Here is a 5,083-nt window from a genome sequence, read left to right on the forward strand (position 1 = left end):
AATAAAGAGGGAGAAGAAAGAAAAAAAAACCTTGAAGGAAGAAACATGAATTGTTTTGGTTGGAGATCAGTGTCTTTCTGCTTCTCTTCTTCTCCTATAGGTGGGGTTGTCTGTTCTTAGTTGGTATCTCTGCCCTCAGGATGGTGGGGCTTACCAGGGTGTGAGGGAGGGTTGGTCTTGGGTGCAGGGCACTTGGAAGTGTGGTATGGCACCCCTGGACCTGATGGAAGACTGCACCTCAAGGATCTCCTTTGGGGTCTGCTCCTATGATGTGGGCACCTGATCTTATCTCCTCATCTTGCCTGTAGACCTCACAGTTCCTGGCCTCTACATTAGTCTGTAAAGTGTGTCTCCCTCACTGTCTCCTTTTCTCCTTCCTAGTCAGGAACCTTGCTCTCCGGGGGTCTTGTGTGTTGCACTCTGGTGGTTGCACACCTGTCCCAGAGGGCTGTTTTGATTTGAGCAGTCATTCTGCTGAGTTAGCAGCTGCTGGGGATTAGGGGGAATTAGAAAACTATGGGTACCTGGCTATCTGGTGCTCCAAACTGGTCTTTGCCCCAACTAAAGATGATGATAGATGTGACCCAAGATGGAGGCAGCTGCTTTCAGCAATGGGGTGTTGGGTCAGGTGGGGGGAGCTGGGCTACGGCCTTGTGCCATGCGTTCAGAGATGAGCTCTGTAGCATGCAGTGTTGCGGCTCTCAGCTGTCTCAGAGCCTGAGATGACCCAGGTGCAGGCAAGCTACTGTGAGTAGGGGACTCTGGCAGTGGCTGCCAAGTCCCAAGATGGAGATGATGGTAGATGGAGGTTCACATGAGAGTGGTGGCCGGGGTTTCTGAGTATGGGTAGCCGCTGAGAACCCTGCGTGGGAGCAGCATCTGGAAATTCTGCACCAGTGCTGATGCCAGTGGTCCCTTAAGGCACCTGCGAGACCTGCGTGGATGAGTAGTTGGGAGTCCTTTCCTAAAGCTGAGGCCTGGGGCCCACGACTTTTGTGAGGGAGCAGCTGCCGAGGGGTCCTCTATCACTCTCAGAAAAGCAGTATTCCCACTAGTTGAGACCCAGGTCACAGAGTAACACAGAATTCTGCCTCCCTCTTGGATCCACTCCCCTCCATCTTGGATCCACTCCCCTCCCGCCCCAGAATCATCTTTCTATATCTTTATAAAAGTTCATTAACTTTAATATTAAGATATGAAAAAATAGCATGAAAGGAAAATGCAAACCATTTCATTCAGAAGTATAAATGCATAAACAGAAAGTGCATGTTAAGATTTCTTCCATATATTAAAGTATAATGTGACAATATATTTTAATATAGTAATTGCAGCAATATTAAGAACTTGCAAGAATGCAAAAACACATCAGTACTAAGAAATTTATATATAGTAAATAAAAGTGGACCACCGCCATATTGGGCAACTAAAAAAGGGGGCTCGTCTTTTCGGGGTGTTTTTCTCCCCCTCCCTTCTCCCCACTTTCTCACGGCTCTGCGACTCCGACCGCGGCAAGGTTTGGAGAGCGGCTGGGTTCGCGGGACCGCGGGATTGCACCAGCCTGGACTTGGACTGGCTTTGCCACCTCCTCCTTCCTCCTCCCCTCCCTTCCCCGCCCTCCCGCTCGCCGGTTCACTTGATTGGCGGAGACTTTAGGCTGTCTGTCCGGGGCGTCCCCGCACTCACTCCCCCAGACCTGCGCGCTCCTGAGGCTTGGGCAGTTACTCGTTGGGGCTTGTTTCTCTTGGCTCTGAGGGCAGTCGCAGGGCTTATAAGAGGAGTCCGGACTGCGTCGGGATGTTTTGTTGTGTTCGGTTTTGTTTTTTGAGAGAGGGAGCTAGGCGGTCAAGACCCGACCGGGAGGAAAATGTCAAACGTGCGAGTGTCTAACGGGAGCCCGAGCCTGGAGCGGATGGACGCCAGACAGGCTGAGCACCCTAAGCCCTCCGCCTGCAGAAACCTCTTCGGTCCCGTGAATCACGAAGAGTTAACCCGGGACTTGGAGAAGCACTGCAGAGATATGGAAGAGGCAAGCCAGCGCAAGTGGAATTTCGATTTTCCAAAACCATAAGCCCCTGGAGGGCAAATACGAGTGGCAAGAGGTGGAGAAGGGCAGCTTGCCCGAGTTCTACTACAGACCCCCGCGGCCCCCCAAAGGCGCTTGCAAGGTGCCGGCGCAGGAGAGCCAGGATGTCAGCGGGAACCGCCAGGCGGTGCCTTTAATTGGGTCCCAGGTAAACTCAGAGGACACGCACTTGGTAGACCCAAAGACTGACCCGTCAGACAGCCAGACGGGGTTAGCGGAGCAGTGCGCAGGGATGAGGAAGCGACCCGCAACAGATGATTCTTCTTCTCAAAACAAAAGAGCCAACAGAACAGAAGAAAGTGTTTCAGACGGTTCCCCAAGTGCTTTCTATGGAGCAGACTCCCAAGAAGCCGGGCCTCCGAAGACGTCAAACGTAAACAGCTCCAGCTCGAATTAAGAATGTGTTTCCTTGTTTATCAGATACGTCATTGCTTGATGAAGCAAGGAAGATATACAAGAAAAAAAATTTAAATACATATCGCTGACTCCATGGAACAGACATCCTGTATAAGCACTGAAAAGCAACAACACAATAACACTAAAATTTTAGGCACTCTTAAATGACCTGCCTCTAAAAGCGTTGGATGTAGCATCCTGCAATTAGGTTTTTCCTTATTTGCTTCATTGTACTACCTGTGTATATAGTTTTTACCTTTTATGTAGCACATAAACATTGGGGAAGGGAGGGCAGGGTGGGGATGAGGAATTGGCCTGGGTGGGGGTGAAGAACTTGCTTCTGTTTATAGCAAGGAGAAAAATATTTGACTTGCATAACCGAAGCAATTTTGGGGAAGGGCTTCAACTGTTTTTTTTTTAAAGATGTAATGTCCCTTTCAGTGACACTGATATTTCATTTTTAAAATCAAAATTTGAAAACTAGCTACAAATAATTGCTATTTATTTTTACATGAAGCTTATTCTTATTTGGGAGTTCTTATGATTCCGTTATGTACTAGCAAATGTCTTTAAAAACAAAAAAACAGCAACAACTGTTTTTCTCAGTGTCTCTAACCCTGCGCCCCCCACCCCCTCAGTTTCCCTTAAAATTAGAATATACCAGTTAATTATTCAGCAGTTTGGTAATCACTTCAAGTAATTTTGAACAAAAATCTGGGGCATGTGATGGAGATTTCTGAATGCCCAAAACTGACCATCTACATTTACCAAATTTGTTGAGAAAATGTCTTAGTTTTCTTTTCTCTTTGAGCTGTGTAGACACAGTAAAAACAATTTGAAATCCCAAGGTATTTTTAAAGATTGATAAGTAGCTTCACAGACACACACACACAAAAATGAAATAATTTTTAATTTAATCTTCTCTAATTGTTAATTTGCCCAAAGGAAAATAGTGTTTTTAAAGGAAAGCGCATGTAAAGAAAAGCACACTTGTGGAATAATGGAAATGGATACTACATCTTTAAACAGTATTTCTTCATTGCCTGTGTAAGTGTATGAAACAAAACCATTTGAAGTGTACCTGTGTACATAACTCTGTAAAGACACTGAAAAATTGTACTAACTTATTTATGTTAAAAAGAGATTTTTTTTTTAAAATCTAGACAATATACAAGCCAAAGTGGCATGTTTTGTGCATTTGTAAATGCTGTATTGGGTAGAATAGGTTTTCCCCTTCTTTTGTTAAATAATATGGCTATGCTTAAAAGATTGCATACTGAGCCAAGTATAATTTTTTGTAATGTGTGAAAAAGATGCCAATTATTGTTACACATCAAGCAATCAATAAAGAAAACTTCCATAGCTAAAAATAATAAAATAAAATAAAATAAAAGTGCTTTCAGTTTGATACAATATGACATGAAATTGGAGATAGAGCATTGGGAACTGTGCAGCGAGTGCTTTGGGAAGGCTGAGATCCATACATAGTCCTCATCACTTATGCAAAATGTAATTACAGGAACTTCTCATAGGCTGGTCCTTTCTGTTCAAAGGTCTGTCTTAAAATAGTATTGCAGTGTAGTGTGATTAAAATTCCTCTGAAGACTGTGGCTGGACCTCAGGAAGACTGACAGCCACCTGCTTGGAAATTGCAGGGAACAAAGGAGCATCCCAGGAGATTTCCAAAAGGAGGGGAGACACATGAAGGTCTAGATGTTAAGAAAAAAACAGGAAAGGGAGTGAGGTAGTAGCTCAGTGGTAGAGCACTTGCCTAGTGTGTGTGAAGCATTGGGTTTGATTCTCAGAACCACATATAAGTAAATTAAATAAAGGTCCATCAACAACTCAAAAAAATTTTAAAAAGACAAAGACAAAACATGAAAAATGCACTCCCCACAAACATACCCACAAACCAGGTTTTACAAAGCAAGACTCAAATTAATTATTACTCTGTCTTGTACTAGTAGTGGAGGGTGGTTTGAAATTCAGCTGCTTCCTGAGTGAGATACTCTTTTAAGGAGCTACTGGAAATTGCATTTTTACCCGTAGTAATGATGATGCCCAGGAACTCGTGAGTCCAGGATGTTTATTAATGTCACCAAACATAATAATAGGTAACAGAAGAAGACAAAGATCAGTCATATTAATAGATGATATAAAATATTTGTTAATTTTACATGTAAGACTTTTAGTTAAGAAATATCTCAGTGTACTTGGAAGAAGGAGAATCAGAATATATAGTGGTCACAAAATTTTATGTGAGGATAGAAAGGCAGAGCTGTTAATAATTACACTGGAACCCTCTCAGGCAAAGAAGACAGTCTTACCCCAAGATATGACAGTGTAGTCAGAGAAAGTGAGAGAAATAGGAGAAATAATATAGAAAATGAGAAAAAGTTAAGAAGCAAAATGCACGATATCCAAAGTAAAGGATCACACTGGCTATGGGAAGATGTTCCATAATCTGAGTCTTTTCTGGTGCACAGCACCCCCAAGTGGTATGCCATGGACTTGCTCCAGGACATCCCCTCTCCAGGGCACCTAGCATCTCCTCTAAACTACAGAGCCATTTTTTTTTTTCATAGCCACCTATATAAGAGGATA

The 5,083-nt window shown here is 43.6% G+C and overlaps 1 pseudogene; it reads left to right on the forward strand.

Moving 5' to 3' along the window:
• Positions 1–1,720: 1,720 nt before the first annotated feature.
• LOC107154061 lies at positions 1,721–3,849 on the forward strand (annotated as a pseudogene).
• Positions 3,850–5,083: the final 1,234 nt, after the last annotated feature.

The sequence above is a fragment of the Marmota marmota genome, unplaced genomic scaffold (genome assembly GCF_001458135.2).
Source record: "Marmota marmota marmota unplaced genomic scaffold, marMar, whole genome shotgun sequence".
Classification (NCBI taxonomy): domain Eukaryota; kingdom Metazoa; phylum Chordata; class Mammalia; order Rodentia; family Sciuridae; genus Marmota; species Marmota marmota.